The sequence below is a fragment of the Hippocampus zosterae genome, chromosome 1, assembly GCF_025434085.1.
Source record: "Hippocampus zosterae strain Florida chromosome 1, ASM2543408v3, whole genome shotgun sequence".
Lineage (NCBI taxonomy): Eukaryota > Metazoa > Chordata > Actinopteri > Syngnathiformes > Syngnathidae > Hippocampus > Hippocampus zosterae.
In genome coordinates, this window is record NC_067451.1 from 30,711,555 (window position 1) to 30,733,298 (window position 21,744).

The 21,744-nt window shown below is 47.5% G+C and overlaps 1 protein-coding gene and 1 long non-coding RNA gene across 3 annotated transcripts in view; one reads left to right on the top strand and one right to left on the bottom strand.

Moving 5' to 3' along the window:
* Positions 1–21,744, bottom strand: part of LOC127607743 (uncharacterized) — a 207,336-nt gene that overhangs the window by 32,625 nt on the left and 152,967 nt on the right. The gene's annotated exons all lie outside the window — the stretch shown is intronic.
* Positions 8,743–9,635, top strand: LOC127608220 (uncharacterized). The gene is made up of 3 exons (XR_007964211.1): positions 8,743–9,092; positions 9,228–9,341; positions 9,443–9,635. It is a non-coding gene; the product is annotated as an uncharacterized LOC127608220 (long non-coding RNA).

Sequence of the window (21,744 nt, forward strand, 5' to 3'; positions counted from 1 at the left end):
CTCCTGCTGGACCCTCTCCAGCTTGCCTACCGGGCAAACAGGTCTGTGGAAGACGCAGTCAACATAGGTCTGCACTACATCCTCAAGCACCTCGACAGCACAGGGACCTACGCAAGGATTCTGTTTGTGGATTTCAGCTCTGCGTTCAACACCATCATCCCGGAACTCCTCACCCCCAAACTACTCCACCTCGGTGTGTGCCCTACGATCTGCCAGTGGATCCTCAGCTTCCTGACGGGACGGACACAACAGGTGAGACTGGGAGCAACAACATCATCAATACGCACCACCAGCACTGGAGCCCCACAGGGATGTGTCCTCTCGCCACTGCTCTTCTCTCTCTACACAAACGATTGCACCTCAACAGATCCAGCTGTCAAAATCATAAAGTTCGCAGACGACACCACGGTCATCGGTCTCATCAAAGACGGCGACGAGTCTGCGTACCGCCAACAAGTGGAGCAGCTGGAGCTCTGGTGCGGCCGACACAACCTCGGGCTGAACACGCTCAAGACTGTAGAGATGATCGTGGACTTCAGGAAACATTCTTCTCCTCAGTTGCCCCTCACACTATCCAACTGCCCTGTGTCAACCGTCGAGACCTTCAAGTTCCTGGGAATCACAGTCTCCCAGGACATGAAGTGGGAAGTCAACACCATCTCCATCCTGAAAAGGGCCCGGCAGCGGATGTACTTCCTGAGGCTGCTGAGGAAGCAGGGCCCACCACAGGAGGTGCTACGACAGTTCTACACGGCAGTCATCGAATCAATCCTGTGTTCTTCCATCACGGTTTGGTTTGGGGCCGCCACATAAAAGGACAAAATCCGACTTCAACGGACAGTTAGGACGGCAGAAAAAAATCGTTGGAACCGCCCTACCCACTCTTGAGGACTTGCACACTGCAAGAATCAAGACAAGGGCACGGAAAATCCTCCTGGATCCCCCGCACCCTGCCCACCACCTTTTTCAGCCACTCCCCTCAGGCAGACGCTACAGATCCATGCGCACCAAATCCAGTAGACACTTAAACAGCTTCTTCCCTCTCGCCATTAACTCCTTAAACAGTCACTGACATAGTCACTCTTCTTGCAGACACAAAATGGTACTACAAAACCACTGGTTACTCTAAAATGGTTCAATGATTTTGTTGTTTACGATGATACTAGTGCAGCGTGTTATACCGGAGACAAATTCCTTGTGTGTTCTACATACTTGGCCAATAAAGATGATTCTGATTCTGATTCTGATTCTGATTCTGATGCTACTACTCAAGCAACCCTAGTCAGAGGGGTTACATGCAGAGAATGTGGGCTAAATGGTTACTTCGAAACCCACAGTCACGGTTGACCATGAAACAACTAGTAGCTCAGTGTTCCAACATCCACAAACGGCAACTGCTGTCACAACTTGAGATTGATGAGGTACAATGCAGGTTCCATGGTGAAGGGCCCCAGGCTGCCAGATCAGAGGAGGAGGTCATACAAGAGATTGGGAGGCAAGCCCCAATGAATGCAGATGATGAGATTGGATGGCCAGCCCCAATGAATGAAATGCTGAGCGAGGCAGCAACTGACCTGAAAGCTAAGATCATGGTGAGAATGAAAGCTGGGCAACCTAGAAACCGATTACAACGGCTATGTGAAGTACCATCTGAAAGTCTCATAGAAAGTGTGAATGCAGCACTGAGGGCGATCCCTACCGTAACGATCACAGAAACCAATGAGCTGATATACGCTTCAGCATCAGTGCTCCTGGAGACTCTGGGCTATAAGAGCAACCATGGAAGCCATGAGATACGTTACCCGCCATGGAAAAGACGGTTGGAGGCTAATATCAAGGCGGCCCGGAAAGATGTGAGTCAATTGACGGAGGCCCAGAGAGGTGTGATGAAAAGGCCGATACCCGAGAGGTACATCCAGATGACCATACCTGAAGCACTCGAAACTGCCAAACAAAGGCTACAAGCCTTGTCCAGTCGCCTAAAGCGGTACACGAAAGAGAATGAGGCCAGACGAATAAACAGGCTGTTCGCAACACAACCTGCGAAAGTGTACGCTCAGTGGCAGGGTCCTAACAACAGAGCTGACCCACCAAGACTGGAAACTGAAAGGTACTGGAAAGGCATATGGGAGAAGGAGGTTGCACATAACAGCAGTGCACAATGGCTGGTGACCCTGAGAGAGGAGCACAGCAACCTCCCTGAACAGAACCCAGTTACCATAACAGTGGCAGACATACAGGAAAGAGTCTCAGATATGAAGAACTGGACAGCACCAGGCCCGGACATGGTCCACACCTACTGGCTAAAGAAACTCACAGCACTCCATGAGCGCCTAGCAGTACAAATGACCCAGCTGCTGAGGGATGGGACCAACCCAGAATGGCTAACTGAAGGGCGAAAGATCCTGATCATGAAGGATCCCTCGAAGGGTGCATCCCCATCCAACTATCGGCCGATAACCTGTCTCTCCACAACATGGAAGCTCATGTCAGGCATCATTGCGGCTAAGATAAGTGGACACATGGATCAATACATGAACGAAGCGCAGAAGGGCACCAACCTATGCACAGCTTGAATTGATTACAAGAAAGCCTATGACTCGATGCCACATACATGGATCACTGAACACTTGGAGTTGTATAAGGTGAACAGGACCCTAAGAGCCTTCATTGCGAACTCAATGAGGATGTGGAAAACCACACTTGAAGCCAATGGCAAGCCACTTACCCAAGTGTCCATCAAATGTGGCATATACCAAGGTGATGCACTCTCCCTACTGCTGTTCTGCATAGGACTGAACCCCCTAAGCCAAGTAATCACCAAGACAGGCTATGGATACCGCCTCAGAAATGGAGCTACAATCAGTCACCTCCTCTACATGGATGACATAAAGCTGTATGCTAAGAGCGAAAGGGACATAGATTCCCTGATCCACACAACCAGGATCTACAGCAGCGACATCGGGATGTCATTCGGGCTTGAGAAATGTAGTCGGATGGTGACTAAGAGAGGAAAGGTAGTCCACACTGAAGGGGTCTCACTCCCTGAAGGAACAATAGCAGACATTGAGGACAGCTACAAGTACCTTGGTATACCACAAGCCAATGGCAACCTCGAACTGGCAACAAGGAAAGCGGCTACGGCCAAATACCTCCAGGGAGTGAGGCAAGTCCTAAGAAGCCAGCTCAATGGCAAGAATAAGACCCGGGCAATAAACAGCTATGCCCTGCCAGTGATCAGATACCCTGCAGGAATAATAAGGTGGCCAAAGGAAGAGATTCAGACCACGGACGTTAAGACCCGAAAGCTCCTAACCATGCATGGAGGGTTCCATCCAAAATCCAGCACCCTGAGACTGTACGCAAGCCGAAAGGAAGGAGGCCGGGGACTAGTGAGTGTGAGAACCACTGTCCAGGATGAAATATCCAAGCTCCATGAATACATCAAGGAGAAGGCTCCAACGGATGACATACTCAGAGAATGTCTCAGACAATGGGGAACAGAAGATGAGGCGCTGGAAGAGGGACCATCATGGGAGGACAAGCCCCTACACGGGATGTACCACCGGACCATAACTGAAGTGGCTGATCTCAAGAAGTCCTATCAGTGGCTAGAAAGGGCTGGCCTGAAGGACAGCACAGAGGCACTCATCCTGGCTGCTCAGGAGCAGGCCTTGAGCACCAGAGCCATCGAGGCCCAGATATACCACACCAGACAAGACCCAAGGTGTAGGTTGTGCAAAGAGGCACCTGAGACGATCCAACACATAACTGCAGGATGTAAGATGCTGGCAGGGAAAGCCTACATGGAACGCCATAACCAGGTGGCTGGCATAGTCTACCGAAACATCTGTGCAGAGTATGGACTGGAAACCCCAAGGTCAAAATGGGAAACACGTCCGAAGGTGGTGGAGAATGACAGAGCGAAGATCCTGTGGGACTTCCAGATCCAGACTGACAAGATGGTAATGGCGAATATATATATATATATATATATATAATATATATATATATATATATATATATATATATATATATACTGTATATATAAAATTAAAAATGAATTCTGTGTGTTTTTTGAGGGGGCTGGAATGGATTAATTGTGTTTCCATTCAATTCATTTTCTGAAGGAACCACTGTATTTGTGTACTTCAAAGCTGTGTGACAACAAGCTATACAAAGAGAGCATGATGCCATCAAAACAGCTTTGCCACATGGAGACAACACCCTTCTGAATCGAGTTGTAATGCGTCGCAAGCCTGTGGCCAATTAATTACACATTAAAATGCACATGCAGTAGCTGGTCTTTGTAAAGCGTTCATGTTAAATTGGTCAGTGGTGCAAAACAGGTCAAGACCTCTGCAGTATGCCGATAAACAAAAACAGAAAAATAACGCCATCGAGCTCAAAAAAGACCAGAGTGTTTATGAAATTGGTTTGTAAACATCTTGTCAGGGTGCTGCCACCATGAGTTAGTGATGGGATGTAATCTGTAGCTTGAAAGTTTCCATTCTTTACCCAATAATAGAGAGCCTTCTCCAGGCAGTCTGCCTCCACCCTGATGACTAAATGCATCACAATCACCCCAACATAACTCCAGTTTCCCCCCTCTGTTGCTCTTTGGACTGATATCACACATTATCACCTGAGGAGACAAATGCATGACACAGTAAAGGCGTGCCAAAGCCTAACATCTTACAAAGTGATGATAATTTTTGACTGGATCATCAGTGTAGCCTTAACTGCTTATCAGTAATTAGATGTCTTGACATCATGGAAAAGGCTCCAGATGGGCCCTCACAACAAGTGTGACTCAAACCATAACATGGAGAATCCTTCGAAGAGTTACAAATATGCCAAAACACCTGATGATTATGCCAGTGGCAGTTCTAGATGAATTTTAGTGCGGGAAAGTAGGGGAGGCAGGAGTGCTGGGGCCAAGAGTTTTTGTCAGAAAGACACACACATATAAAACACACATACATACGCTGTTGTCTTAATAAAATAAAAAAAATCATTTGTGGTAGGGTCATCGACATCTGCTTCTGCTACTTCTTCTTCTTGGTTCATTAATAGATCACCGCCATTTACTGTACAGGATTAGTCAACGGAAGCAACCTTGCTCATTCACCCCTTCAATTAAACCCTGTGAACAAATAAAGGAGACAATCTTGCATATAATGAGCTCAACAAGATTTAAAAGAAAGCCGCAATCATCAAGGTTTATATGCAAATAATTAAACATACATAAAATATGAGACTCAAAGATTCTAGATTTGTGTTATCATAGCAAAATGGAGTGACGTCATCTGGTTCAGTATCCTCAGCCAATCACAGCTGGCCATCACAGTGCCTGCAGATATCCTATTGATACAGGAGCACTCGCTCCCAAACATATATAGCTAATGCGATCCTATCCAAGAACCCCATGAGCAAACAAACACACGAGACCCAGTGGGGCGTTTTTTTTCGGTCGTCAGCAAAACAGGTGTCCGTCAGTGACAGACTCGGAGGTCCGTCGATATTTGACCTGACAGTGACGATTTCACTGATGGACAAAAACCCACTCCTGACACTGCTTCTCTGTCATGTTTTTTTGTTGGTGTTTTGTTTTTAGTTTCTTGTCTTTTGTCAGTCACCAGCAAAACGGGCGTCAGTCAGTGACAAACAGATGGACCTTCTGTCACTCGTGATAGAATGTCCTCCTCTGCTTAAGGGGGAGTACCTTGTATGTGGAATGACTCACGAATCTGTTATCACTCTGTTTCCCCACCCATCAGCACAAAAACAAATTTGAGGTGAGAAAAGCCTCCACTCTGAGCAACAATAGAGGATTTTGATCCAGATTGTTACTTTCTGAGGAGAACATGAACTATGGCAGGGTTTAGAGCAGGGGTGTCCAAAGCTGGACATGCCTGGTCGAGAGAAAACACTGTATACTGAGTCCCTAAGAGCATACCAGCCTTGTTTGCAGTGGAAACTAACTAATCACAAATAATCAAGCAGCAGGGGACTCTGTGTCTTACGTAGTCTTGTCATGTTCTTCCAGATATGTGTTCTTAATAACATACATATTATCACCAGTGGCCTTCGGCTTGTTATGACACTCTCAACTTTGTAATTTATGAGGGCTAGTCACCTAAAATTGGATTGCAGAGAAGGTCAATATGTAGTGAAAGATATCATCATTTACTACGTAGTGTACTATAACACTGCAATTGGCTGGCGACTATTCCAGGGTCTACCCCATCAACTGGGATGGACTCCAGCTCACACGTGAACTTCATGTCCACAAGTGATACAGAGAACTATCCTATTGCCTTGCGTGCATAAAATGAATCACACAAAAAACAATATATGTTCTCTCGATTGCAAATATATTAAGAGATACAGAGAAAGGAAAAACGATACCCAAGTTGGCAGATGCACTTTACTCATTAATATATGGCAAATTGAATACCTTTAAAATTATTATTGTCTTTTGCAACCAGCGTTAATAAAAAAAAAAAAAAAAAAGAGAGAGAGAGAGGGAAAGTGTTTCTCTGGGTTGTCTGGAATTCTTTAGAAGCTACCATTGTTGTGGTGTTTATTGACATACATAAACTGTATATAGACGGCATGGTGGACGGTGGGGAGCCTCACAGTGGAGAGGTCCAGGGTTCAATAATCTCCAGGTACTCCAGTTTCTTCCCACATTCCAAAAACACACATGGTAAGTTCATGGATCACTGTAAATTGTCCCTAGGTGTGATTGTTTGTCTGTGTGCCCTGCGATTGGCTGGCAACCAGTTCTGGGCGAACCTGCCTACTGCCCGTATACAGCTGCGATCGGCTCCAACATGCCAGCGATCCTTCGTGACGATAAACCAGTTCACATATTGGATGGATAGATGGATGGATCCCCTCCATGAGCCATCACCTTACTGTGGTGGAGGGGTTTGTGTGTCCCAATGATCCTAGGAGCTCAATTGTCTGGGGCTTTATACCCCTGGCAGGGTCACCCATGCCAAACAGGTTCTAGTGAGGAACCAGACAAAGCCCCCATATGATGAGTAAAATTAATGGATCTCAGTTTCCCTTGCCGGGACGCGGGTCACCAGGGCCCCCCTCTGGAAGTGAGGCCTGGAGGTGGGGCTGGTCGCCGAGCGCCTGGTGGCCGGGCCTACACCCATGGGGCCCGGCCGGGCTCAGCCCGAAGAGGCAACGTGGGTCCCCCTTCTCATGGGCTCACCACCCATGGGAGGGGCCAAAGGAGTCTGGTGCAATGCGAGCTGGGCGGCAGCCAAAGGCGGGAACCCGGTCCGATCCTCGGCTGCAGAAGCTAGCTCTTGGGACATGGAATGTCACCTCTCTTGCAGGGAAGGAACCCGAGCTGGTGTGTGAGGCAGAGAATTTCCGACTGGATATAGTCGGACTTGCCTCCACACACAGCCTGGGTTCTGGTACCAGTTCTCTCGAGAGGGGTTGGACTCTCTTCCACTCTGGAGTTGCTCACGGTGAGAGGCGCAGAGCAGGTGTGGGCATACTCATTGCCCCCCGGCTCAGTGCCTGTACATTGGGGTTCACAGCGGTAGACGAGAGGGTTGCCTCCCTCCGCCTTCGGGTGGGGGGATGGGTCCTGACCGTTGTTTGTGCATATGCACCAAACAGCAGCTCGGTGTGCCCACCGTTTTTGGAGTCATTGGTGTCATGATTCGGTTTAGGGACCAGCAGGTGTGCAGCTTCAGGGGGAGCCCTACAGTGCCACCTGTTGGTAGCCATAGGCCACCATAGGTAATTAAGGCCTTAAAAGGACTCCCAGCCCGAACACTCAGTGTCGGGTCTGCTCCTCTCTCCTGCCTGCTTTTTGGGGTCCACCACCACGTCGCAAACGTGACAGAATGACCCGACCACCTGGACCCCGCAGGTACTAAGGACTGGTCCCTATTCCACCATGTGCCTGGCCGAGCGCATCTGCGGCCGACACCCCTTCCCCTTTCAGGCAGCGCTGGTGATGCGGCTGTCCTGTTTTCGTCTCGTCAAGCCGCGTCTACGGTGGGCCGAGCCCCGTCCGCGTCCACGTTGAGCCGAGGCTCGCCACGTGTCTCTTTGAGCTGAGTCACATTCAGGTCGACGACGAGCCATGCCACGTCCACGTCGGGTCGAGCCCCTGTTCACGTCCGGCTGTTCCATGTCCCCCGTTACGTCGAGCTCCATCTACGTCAGGCCACGCCCAGCCAAAGGATTGCCGTCGCTTATTGTTCCTGTATTTCGGCGAGTCAAAGGATTGCCGTCGCTTTTGTTCCTGTTCCCTGGCGAGGTGAAGGTCACCGTCCCTTTTGTTCCTGTTCTCCGGCGAGGCAAGCGTTGCCGTCGCTTTTGGTTCCTGTTCCCCGGCGAGGCAAGCCTTTTGGACAACTTTGGGACGTCTGGGATCCGTCCCTTGAGGGAGGGGTACTGTCATGATTCGGTTTAGGGACCAACAGGTGGCACTGTCGAGCTCCCCCGGCAGCTGCACACCTGTTGGTCATAGGTAATTAGGGCTTTAAAAGGACTCCCAGGCCAAACACTCCGTGTCGGGTCATTGTTTACTTTTGCTTAGTGATGGGTCCAGTGACACCGATGCATTGACACATGCGCCGGGCTCACAGAGCAAACCACGTGTCGATGCATGTGCTGGCTCATTACGTCACGTGATTGACACGTGAACTGCGTTGACACAGTCCAGGCTTCTAATTGACACATCGAATGTGTTGACACAGTCCAGGCTGCTAATTGACACATCGGCTGCGTTGACACAGTCCAGGCTGCTAATTGACACGTGAACTGCACCGGTGCAGTTTAGACTGCATCGGCTGCTTGGCACAGTACAGGCTGCGCCACTTAGTCCAGGGGGCGTCGACTCAGTGCAGAGGGCGTTGACGCAGCAAAAGCCCGCCACACAGTGTTTATAAGGAACACCTGCCGAAACAAGCCAGACCTCACTCACGCTCGCTTGTCGAAGCTCGTGTCAGTGCAGACTTCGTGTTCGTGCCTTGCCTTCCTTGCCGATTATGGAGCAGAGACGCAAATCATCCGCCGTGTGGGACCATTTTGATGTCCTGGAGAATAAGGTATTATTTATTTATTTATTCAAATCGCCTTCTGTCGCCGAGAGCCTCTCAGATTATTGACATGTGTTGTACCATTCTAATCCGAATACATTTCAAGGTAACTCTTAGTTACTTCTTATTCACATTTCATTACAGGTGAAATGTCGAATTTGCCAAGTCAATTCGCCAACAGAAGCACCTCCACCATGCTGAGGCATTATCGGGCCAAGCATGAGAATGAAGTTCGCGATACACCCGGTATTACGCCAGGTATACAAACGTTCACTCATCTTTTCACGGTTGCTATGTTGATTAATTGACAGTAATCAGTAATTATTGGTTGACTCTCCACTCCATGTTTGACAATCAAGGTTCCAGGAAGCAGCTGTACTGGAAGGACCAACACACTTCTTTCCCAAACCTCTCCCACCTCGCAAAGGAGTTCCTTTGTACGCCAGCCACATCCGTCCCTTGTGAGCGTGTGTTCTTCACAGCAGGAGAAATTGCTTGTAAAAGACGCAACAGGCTGAAGTTTAAAACATTGGAGCATCTTATTTTTCTCAATAAAAATATGAAATCAAAGCCCACAAGCATCCTCATTCAAATGATCTTCACATTATTTGAACACATTGAATGTTGCAAAATGAATGCATGGATGTGAATGATATTGTATACACTTCATCAAATCGATGAATGACCTTATGAAAATGTCTTGGGACAGTTGTAGATGCAAAACCGTGCTGGCAGCTACATAATAGATAATAAAAGAAAAATATCCCAAACCATAGGGATCCTCCCAAAACTAAGGATGTGCTGAATAAGAAATCCTTGTACACACTTTTATTACTTCCATATTTGACCTATTGTGTGGAAATATGGGGAAATGCCAGTAAAACTGTTTTAAAACTACAATACAAAGCAATCAGAACAATTACTGGCTCCAAATAGACGGAACCCACAAATCCACTGTTTATCAAATTAAACAATGAAATCTCATGACCTGGTTGACTTCAAAATCTCCCAATTAATGTACAAAGCACACAATAACCTCCTTTGCCAAAACATCCAGAAGCTTTTTAAAATTCGAGAAAGTTGTCATAATTTAAGGGGTACTAACCTATACAGAAAAATCCAAAACACGAACAATCACGCAAAGGAGTGTATCTGTAATAGGTGTAAATCTGTGGAATGATTCTGAAACGGACCAGTAAAATGAGTAACTCTCTTGCTGAGATTAAAAATGAATTTGAGAGTAGTACAAGACAACTACACAAATCAGAATTAAGCTAATAAATTCGATACACCCATGAAATATAGCAATACATCAGGAATACATTGATGAGATTATTTAATATATTAATGAAATGTAGCATCCATTATGAATATGAGAAAATCGACATATACTTGTGCTCCAATGAGTATGTACTGTATATACAAACCTAAAGTTGTAAAAATGTATAAGTACAGCATACATAAGGGTAAAAGCATTTGTTGATATGTAGACTTTCTTTTCTATTTTGAAAAATGATCAATTCATATATAAGAAGGGGTAGGACTCTAGGTTTTTTTTTACTTCTTTCTACTCCTTTGAACACATATTTGTGATGATGACTATTTTCTTTTCCTTTTTTTATATCTTACCTTCACTTTTTGCCAATTTATTACCGAATTGTATATTTTATATGTTCAATATACAAAAAAATTATCAGTCAGTAAAGTCTGTTGAGTGGGTTGGATGCAGGGATCTTGAAGGTCCAGCAGGTGGCAGTGGTCAGTGACACAGTATCAGCACAGTATCAACACAGTGTGTCAGTGTGTCGACACGCCTCATGAGGCCTCATGGACCCATCACTACTTTTGCTACTGTCATGTTCGTTTGTTTGCTGTTCCTTTGCTGCTGTCATGTTTTTTGCAGTGTTTTGGTTATTGATAGTTTTTGTTTAAGTCATGGTTTTTGTTTGTTACTTTGGACTTTGTTTAGGATTTAATTTTCTGTGTTTTAAATACAATTCTTCAAATACACCCTGCTCCTCCCTCCTGCCTGCTTTTTGGGGACCACCACCACCACACAACGTGACACTTCGAGGGTGTGCTGGAGAGTACTCCTGCTGAGGACTCCCTTGTTCTGCTGGGGGACTTCAATGCTCATGTGGGCAATGACAGCGAGACCTGCAAGGGCGTGATTGGGAGGAACGGCCCCCCCGATCAGAACTCGAGTAGTGTTTTGTTTTTGGACTTCTGTGCTCGTCACGGATTGTCCATAACGAACACCTTGTTCAAACATAAGGGTGTCCATATGTGCACTTGGCACCAGGGCACCCTAGGCCGCAGTTCGATGATTGACTTTGTGGTTGTATCATCGGATTTGCGGCCGCATGTTTTGGACACTAGGGTGAAGAGAGGGGCGGAGCTGTCAACTGATCACCACCTGGTGGTGAGTAGGCTCCGATGGTGGGGAAAGATGCCGGTCCGTCCTGGCAGACCCAAACGTATTGTGAGGGTTTGTTGGGAGCGTCTGGCGGAATCCCCTGTCAGAAAGAGTTTCAAATCCCACCTCCAGCAGAGCTTTTCCCATGAAGCGGCCAATCTGAGTTGTAGCCGTAAGGTGGCTGGTGCCTGTCGTGGAGGCAACCCCCGTACTCACTGGTGGACACCAGCAGTAAGTCAAGCTGAAGAAGTCCTATCAGGCCTTTGTGGCCTGTGGGACCCCAGAGGCAGCTGATGGATATCGACTGGCCAAGCGGAATGCAGCTTCAGTGGTCACTGAGGCAAAAATCCGGGCGTGGGAAGAGTTCGGTGAGGCCATGGAAGCTGACTTCCGGACGGCTCAGAGGAAATTCTGGTCCACCATCCGACGTCGCAGTGGGGGGGAAGCAGTGCACTACTAACACTGTGTACAGTGGGGATGGGGCGCTGCTGAGTTCGACTCGGGACGTTGTGAACCGTTGGGCAGAGTACTTCGAAGACATCCTCAACTCCACCAACATGCCTTCCTCGGAGGAAGCAGAGTCTGAGGATCCTGTCTGAGGATCCTGCTTCAAACACAGAGATAGGAGATCTCTGTGGTTGAAGTCACCGATGTGGTTATAAAGCTCCTCGGTGGCAAGGCCCCAGGGGTGGATGAGATCCGCCCAGAGTTCCTCAAGGCTCTGGATGCTGTGGGGCTGTCCTGGTTGACACGCCTCTGCAGCATCGCATGTTCATCGGGGAGAGTGCCTCTGGATTGGCAGACCGGGGTGGTGGTCCCTCTTTTTAAAAAGGGGGACCAGAGGGTGTGTTCCAACTACAGAGGGATCACACTCCTCAGTCTCCCTGTAAGGTCTATTCAGGGGTGCTGGAAAGGAGTGAGGATCAGCACCTCCAAATCTGAAACCATGGTGCTCAGTCGGAAAAGGGTGGAGTGCCCTCTCTGGGTCGCGGAGGAGATCTTGCCCTAAGTGGAGGAGTTTAAGTGTCTTGGGGTCTTGTTCACGAGTGAGGGTAGGAGGGAGCGAGAGATCGACAGGCGGATTGGTGCAGCGTCTGCTGTGATGCGGACGCTATATCGGTCTGTCGTGGTAAAGAAGGAGCTGAGCAAAAGGGCGAAGTTCTCAATTTACCCGTTGATCTACGTCCCAACCCTCATCTATGGTCACGAGCCATGTGTCGTGACCGAAAGAACGAGATCCCGGATACAAGCGGTCGAAATTAGTTTTCTCCGCAGGGTGTCCGGGCTCTCCCTCAGAGATAAGGTGTGAAGCTCGGTCATTCGTGAGGGGCTCAGAGTAGAGCCGCTTCTCCTCCACATCGAGAGGAGTCAGATGAAGTGGCTCGGGCATCTAATTAGGATGCCTCCTGGACGCCTCCCTGGTGAGGTGTTCCGGGCATGTCCCACTGGCAGGAGACCCAGAGGACGACCCAGGACACGCTGGAGAGACAATGTCACCCAGCTGGCATGGGAACGCTTCGGGATCCGCCAGGAAGAGCTCGAAGAAGTGGCTGGGGAAAGGGAAGTCTAGGCTTCCTCCTAAAGCTGCTGCCCCCGCGACCCGACCTCGGATAAGTGGTGGAAAATGGATGGATGGATAGATGGATGGATATAAACCACAGTATTTTGTCTTTGCTTGAATATCATTACAGTAGTTTGTTCAAGACTGACATTAAATAAACTTTTGCGCCATGCCTCCTCACTTAGATACTGTGAAATAACAGAGTAAATGAAAAGTGACAAGGGAATTTAGGATTGAATGGAAAACATAATTTAAACTAAAAAAACATTCAGTTTCACAGTATCTTCAGTTGACTTTCAGGCATAAAATAAAACAATAGATTCCCCGCAACAGATATAGAAATACATATCAAGTTTCTCTGGATTCTCTGCAAAAAAACCCATACCATTACACCTGTTTTAAATTAGTTTCTGACTTCTTTTCAACAAGCTAGCGTTGCCTGTTTAAATTTGTAACCGAGACATTTCACATGATTGATGCCGTATGACGACAAAGCTTATTACAGGGCAAGGCACGATCTTTGGTAATCAGCTCCACTAATTGACAAGCGCGAATGGATGCCACACACACCGCACTACAACAAAACCAAAAAATATAGAATTCAATAAAATGAGAAACTTTATTAATATGAGCGGTATGGTCATGATGAAAATGTCTTTCAGTGAATGCTTCAATAGTTGCTATACATTACGAATGTACAAGTGTTCCTCTTCTCATCAACGTGTTCACCTCAGCTTCTACTCGTCACCGTATTGTATATCGTCACGCCGTGCAGTATCCACTAACATACCGCGGCTTGTTCTGCGCCGTGTCGAAGCTTCCACTCACTGACTTGATGGTGGTGATGAAGCATGTGGCGAGTAGGGCCTGTTAATATTATTACTTCCAGAGAAAATGGAGGAGGGTGATGCGTTTGTGTGCTCATGTCTAATGGTCATTACATGAAATGAGTGATGTCTGTGAGTGGAGGGCCACCCTTGTGTGCATGACTCACGACTTAACCTCATGCAGGAAGAATCCAGTGACCTAGAACGGACCTGACCACTGAGTGAGACCAAAGGCACACCCCCGTGGAGGATTTCTCACATGAACATGAGGCAGGTTCAACCCTATCTCAAAGACGCCTCTGAAGAAGCGACGTGATGCTATGTTAGCGCATGTGTTTCCAAAGACAATAAGCATGCCATCCGTGACTGAAGGTGTGGGATTGTTCCCGTCACTACGCGCCTCAGCGATGTGCTCGCTCCCTTGACGCCCATTCCTTCCATTCCTTATTGATCGAACGTGCACGTCGTGCCCCAGCGAGGCGCTCGGGGAAAGTGATCAGGCCATGACATCATTTTGAGTTACCTCATTCTTAGCGCTGGATAAATGTAGGCGGGTTTAGGTGATGGGGCACGTGTATGTAGTGTAAGTAACAATTTCCTCTGTAGACATGAGGGGGGTCTGAGGATGCTGGGTGGGACGAGACATGTCTAGACTTCCAGGACAATATTTCATTCGATTGTTCTTTTCCTAATTCCCCAAATTATTCATACCCTGGCAAGATTTTTAAGTCAGGGTTATCATATTGTAGTACAAAACAGTTTGGGCTTTTTCATGAGACTGTTGTTTTTTTTGGGTTCTTTTTTTGGTCTTTTCTTTTTTAAATTCAGTTAGAGTCAAGAACATGCTTGTTTGCTTTTCTTAATGTTTATTTTTTGAAAATGCTTAGTTTTATTTAATTATTATTATTATTTTTTTTTTTTACAAATTTTTGCATTACTATTAATACATGGATGGTTTCTTTAGTGAGACTCATGTTTATTTTTGATTTACACTGTCAGGGAAAAATAAATCAGACATGTAATGTTGCAGCTGCAGTCATCTACAAAAACACAAACTTTTTAATTGCGTAATGGATCCTGTTACATTGTATGAATGGGCGTATGTTTGAGCTGTCTTCCATCCATATATTTCTTACCGTGCTCGTCCTCATTAGGGTCACCAGTGAGTAATTGTAAGAGGAGTTGAAAAATGAGATCATTGCAAAAGGGGATGACGTTCATTCAGCTGTCACACAGGTAGGCCTACCACCTGCGCCTTTATTAGTACAAGCCTATGCAGTCGCCAGGCAACAAAATGAAGGCCGGATGGCACGGTTTCAGGTGTTCACAAGGCATCGCCCCTTTATCTTATCTCTGCTGTTGCCTTACTCACTCATCGCCTGTCACAACGATACATGCTGACACAAGCGTGTGTATCCACATGGAAGTGAATGCCTTTTATGGGTATTCAGGTAACACACGCCTCTAGGTGGGTCACCCTCACTCTGGCTTGTTTTGTTTTTGTTGTGAAAGTGTTGTCGCTTCTCTGATTCTTTGAGTGATGCAGCATCAAACATGACTCTTACTTTTTTATGATCTTTGGTAAAAGGTGATTTACCTTTAATGGGTGGCAACTCAGACGATGGGTCAGAGGTAGACACAATTTCATGCACATGTCCTGTGTACAAAGGTTTGGGACTATGACAATTCTAATTTGTTTATTTTTTTTTATCTTAAGTCGTTAAAATTGTGTCTACATTGGGGACATTTCTATGAAAAAAATTGAATGCAGCCATCTCATTACCTCTGCGTCCCGCGTCCTAGACGCATAAATTTCCCGCGCAGACGCAGAGTTCCAAATAATGTGCGTTTTTGGGAAGCGAGGAAATTTCTCAGTCAAAAAAAAACAACAACGCAGCAACGATCGCAGTTTGACAATCGCCACCATTGTTGTTTTGATCTTGCCTTAAATACTCTCATGTAACGAGATTTCCGTTCTTGCTAGACGAGATTGGCTAGATCGGCCTTCCCCTGGTGGAAAGCAGACAATTGCCAAGCAGTGTAACGTTAAGTGTTGCAGAAGTTTATTGCGGAGATATCACGGAGGAAGCAGCTAAAGTGGGATAGTTTTTTGCAATAATAATCTTGTATGTCTGAATTATTAAAATGTTTGCAGCATTGGTTTACAGTATAGGAAATAAACCTATTATGACTGTATATTGTTGTTGTTTGTGTTATTATCATATGCAATTGAAAAAATTGGCCTTTTTCAGAATTAAAAATTTGTGACACTCTAAATACATAATGGGACTCCTACTTTTCTTATCAATGAGTCCCTGGGACTCGCAGGGCTCAAACTGTAAAATTATCACTGAGAATGTGACTCAATTGAGCACAGACCTTCGCCAATGTTGGACTGTTAACTTCAGTGAAGGAGGGTGAGAGTCAGCGGGGATCTTGGAGGGCTGACTTTGTCCATGCTCGAAGCAACCAAGAGAATTGGGAATTTCCTCAAAATGCCAAACGATACAAGACTAACGGAAAAACACAGGTCGGGGAGGAGATCTTGCCCCAAGTGGAGGAGTTCAAGTATCTTGGGGTCTTGTTCACGAGTGGGGGTAGGAGGGAGCTGGAGATCGACAGGCGGATTGGTGCAGCGTCTGCTGTGATGCGGACGTTGTATCGGTCTGTCGTGGTGAAGAAGGAGCTGAGCCAAAGGGCGAAGCTCTCAATTTACCGGTCGATCTACGTTCCAACCCTCATCTATGGTCACGAGCTATGGGTCGTGACCGAAAGAACGAGATCCCGGTTACAAGCGGCCGAAATGAGTTTTCTCCGCAGGGTGTCCGGGCTCTCCCTTAGAGATAAGGTGAGAAGCTCGGTCATCCGGGAGGGGCTCAGAGTCGAGCCGCTTCTCCTCCACATCGAGAGGAGCCAGATGAGGTGGCTTGGGCATCTGATTCGGATGCCTCCTGAGCGCCTCCCGAGGTGTTCCGGTCATGCCCCACCGGGAGGAGACCCAGAGGAAGACCCAGGACACGCTGGAGAGACTATGTCACCCAGCTTGCCTGGGAACGACTCGGGATCCCCCGGGAAGAGCTGGACGAAGTAGCTAGGGAGAGGGAAGTCTGGGCTTCCCTGCTAAAGCTGTTGCCCCCGCGACCCGGCCCCGGATAAGCGGTAGATGATGGATGGATGCATGGATACAAGACTAATAACTTACAACAACATCTTAATTAGTGTCATTTTTGTTGAACCATTCACAACCTCACTAAATCAAACAATTTTCCACCCATCCATTTTCTCTTTCTTCTTTTGAGGGTGCAGCGGAGCAACTGACTTTAGGGAGAAAGGCAGACTACCCCCCGAGATTGATTATAAATCAATTAAAGGGACAGACCGAGAGACAAACAAACATTCACACTCATTCACAGGGTTACCGAGTGGTAACTAAACTCAGGTTGCTCACACGAAAGGCAAGTGAACAAGCCACCAGTGAGTGACTCATAGGTAGTACTAATTAATAGTAAATTTAAATACCTGAATAAACGCAGCTCCATCGTGATTTCTGGGTTTTTTGTCCGCTATTTAGTGGATTTTTGTTTTTGTACAGTCATAACTTCCGCTGTTTGCCACATGCATTTTTGGCCACATTATTTGGCCACATGACGCCCCTTTCGGCGTGACTCGACCACATGTGGTTTACAAATTCAACAAAGATAATTAGCAGGCTGGGTCCTTCTACGCCTTCAACAGCTTCTCCTCATGTAGCCTCCATGGCAAATTTGGACAGGCTTAATGTGAAGTTGGACACCACGTGCGGTCGAGTCGTGCTGGAAGTGACGTCAGGAGGCTGAATAATGCAGGCTTCAGAGGAGCCAGCCTGTGAATTTGAATACAACCCCTATTTTGTTGTGGGCTGCATTAATTAAGGTGTGATTCCACTGCTAGGCGTGAGATGGCGATCTTGCTGTTGTTTTACACTGTGGAAATTTGAAATAAGACTGAAAGCAGGAAGTATTCATTTATTTATCCCCCGCCAGCCTAGATGGCAGCCATCGGCAAGTGCTCTTCAAGGGCCTTGCTTTTTTGTTGTTTTTTTGTTGTTTTGTCGTGTCGAACTGTTGTGGACTATTTTCAGCGTTTTTTGGCCATGACTTTCATGAAAGGAGAAGAATCTGTACTTGGTGGTTGCGCCTTCTCGGTAGCACGGCTGTACCAGCACAGATTTTGATTGGGAGGAATGTAGGCGCCATTAGACTTTTTTTCAGAGCCGGACAGCCCTGGGGTGCTTGTTTTTTTTTTTTTTTGCGCCTGTAATGGGCAGCATTTTTTCACCGCCCCGTTTTATTCAGTGGAAATGTTATTTTGTGACTGATACATCACAGAACGCATCACAGACAGAACAAATGACAAGAGGGTACTTTACATCACTATGAGTCAACCATACAGTAATCAACAGTTGGGGTTTGACACACACAAAAGAAGCAAGAGATTGTTGAAAAACATGGGGAAACACAGCTACCTACACAAACGTCCGATTATCTCTGAAAACTGGTTTCTTATCCTACGGCCTAGCCCATGCCACCTACACGTTTTCACATTCCTGACAGCAGAGCTACAATGTGGACAGGCGACTTTTCCACTTGTCCTGTTGACAAAATTTCCAGCAGGTCCAAATACAGGTGGCCCCCGAACTGGGCAGAGGGCAAACACAATGGAACCTGGTCGTCACAACGCAGCATAAAGAAGTGACGAACATTTCGATTTCCATCATTTATATTACAATGTAAATCGGTACAATAATGTACTGTAAATGCTTTCATGAAGGTCAGAATGGCAGAATTCAAAGTGATGCTTATGTGTGTACCGTAAATGTTTGTGTGTGCGCGTGTGTGTGTGTGTCTAGAAGTGATTGTGCACCAAGGCGTGTCTGCCGGAGGTTACAGTCTGTGTTCATAAGGTGTGGTTCCTGTAATCTAAATGGTGACACCACTGGCACAAGATCAAGGACCTACACTTCCACTGAACCTTAGACAGCGTTGTGACAGATTGGATCAAAGTTTATTTGCTAGGTAATATTATCAGGAAAGGCAACATAAACATAAATTACAAGTCAAATTTCATTTCAATTATATTCAGAAGTTGGGTCAGCCTTGCATCATGTAGCAGCAGACAGACACAGAAGTGAAAACGAGGAGCCATTTTTCAAAATTCTGTCTTGACAAAGATAATAATGATCACTTTTGATCTTTTGCAAGGTGTTTCCCTGTGGAGGTTGGTTGCAGAGGATTTGCAGCCCGTTCCTTGGCCAGAGCCTACTGTAGTTTAGGCATCGATGGAGAGAGGAAAAGGAGAGCCATCCGCAATACCACTGAAGCGGCAGAAAGAGCCTCAAGATGGCTGTGGCTCAAAAGAGGAGATCCATGGAGTCATGGTAGCTAGCTAGCTGTCTGGACACAAGCCGGGACTTGATCAACCCCGGCTGGGTCACCTGGAGGAGGGCGTCTGATAGTTGAAAGACCCGAAACGTCCAGTGAATCCAGGAACATCACTGATGATGTGTCCAGACTAGGCATCAGTAGATGTATGTACACAGCGAATACCCTGAGAGATCAGTGACAGTCAGGAAAGACAGGATGACAACCATGAAGAGTGTGGTGACGACTGGAGAGTCAGTGACAGCCCGGAGAGACGGCAACCGGGGCAGAACGGGTCAGCAACCCAATCTGCATCCTCTGAGAGGAGGGACCCAACCAAGCTACGATGAACTCAATGGAAAAATACCCCCAGGGGTGCCCGAGAGTGGGGGAGGATGAGCACCCCAGTCGGACGGACACAACGGCTACAGACCCAGGCAACGGACAATCGACTTTGAGTAAAACGTGTACATGCGGCAAAGTCTGCAAGAACATCCATGGCTTGAAGATCCACCGGGCGAGGATGAAGTGCCCGTTGGGAGCAGAAACAACACAACGCACAGGTGTTACACCTGGTGAGACGCAGGAGGTGCCAGGCCCGGAGTCACCCCACAGTGCCCAGAACCTCCACGTGTTGCAAACTAATCCCTCGAGCATCAAGTCTGAAACGAGGCGGATCAAATGGCCTGCAGCTAGCATGACCTCTCTCTGGAAGCAATTCGACGACGATGTCGACCAAATTCTGGAGGCTATGGCGAAGGGACACGCCGACGGGAAGCTACAAGCTATGACAGCAGTCATTGTCAGCTTCGCAGCAGAAAGGTTTGGCGAGGAGGAGAAGAAAAGCCCGGGAACAACGTACGCAAAGAATCAAAGAGCGGTAAGGATCCACAACATCAGGCAGGAGATGAAAACGCTGAAGTCCCAGTACAAGGCGGCAGGACAAGAGGAACGCACTGGCCTGGCCCAGCTAATGTGCATCCTACAGAAAAAGATTAGAGTTCTCCGCCGTGCAGAGTGGCACCGGAGGCGGCGACGCGAGAGGGCACGGAAGCGTGCTGCTTTCATTGCTAACCCCTTCAAGTTCACGAAGGATTTGCTGGGGCAGAAGCGGAGTGGCAATCTGGTCTCCTCGCAGGAAATCATAAACCAACATCTGAAGCAGACGTACAGCGACCCCGCAAGAGAGCAGGAGCTGGGAGAATGCAACATCCTCATAGACCCCCCTGAACCTTAAGAGCAGTTCGACATGTCGAAGCTGCAGCTAAAGGAAGTCAGGGAGGTTGTCCGCAGAGCAAGGGCGAGCTCTGCTCCAGGACCGAGTGGCACTTCATACAAAGTGTACAAGAACTGTCCCAAACTCATGCTGCGTCTGTGGACAATCCTGCGAGTCTTCTGGAGAAGGGGAAGGATCCCTGAACAATGGAGAATGGCTGAAGGGGTATGGATCCCGAAGGAGGAAAACTCCACTCAGCTAGACCAGTTCCGCATCATCTCCCTGCTGTGTGTTGAGGCAAAGGTTTTCTTCAGTGCTGTTTCCAAGCGGCTGTGTACCTACCTGGCAAAGAACTCCTACATCAATACATCTGTCCAGAAAGGTGGCATCTCAGGAATTTCAGGATGTTTGGAACATACCGGTGTGGTCACACAGCTTATTCGGGAGGCCAGAGAGAACAAAGGTAACCTATCAGTGCTGTGGCTTGACCTGGCAAATGCATTCGGCTCCATTCCACACAAGCTCGTCCAGCTCACTCTGACAAAGCATCATGTACCCAGCAGATGCAGAGATCTCATTGCTGATTATTACAGCAATTTCAGGATGAGGATCTCTTCAGGAGCAATGACATCCAGTTGGCACAAGGTGGAGATCGGCATCATCACAGGGTGTACTATCTCTGTGACACTGTTCTCGCTAGCCATGAACATGCTCATAAAATCTGCTGAGCCAGAGTGCAGAGGGCCCCGCACGAACTCCGGACAACGGCAACCACCCATCAGGGCATTCATGGATGACCTCACAGTCACGACAGAATCAGTCCCAGGCTGCCGGTGGATTCTGAAGGGTCTTGAAAAGCTGATGGCGTGGGCCCGGATGCGTTTCAAACCCGCCAAATCAAGATCTATGGTGCTAAGGAAAGGGAAGGTGGAAAACAAGTTCCGGTTCACCATCTCAGGCACAGCCATTCCATCAATCTCAGAGAAGCCAGTCAAGAGCCTAGGGAAGGTTTTCGACTGCTCTCTGAGAGACACAAAATCTATCCAGTCGACATGCACGGATTTGGATGGCTGGCTGAAATCAGTGGACAAGTCAGGCCTACCGGGGAAGTTTAAAGCCTGGGTATACCAGCACGGCATTCTTCCCAGGATCCTGTGGCCCCTCCTGGTCTACTCCGTCCCCATCTCGACAGTTGAGACCTTAGAGAGGAAGGTCAGCAGCCACCTCCGGAGATGGCTAGGA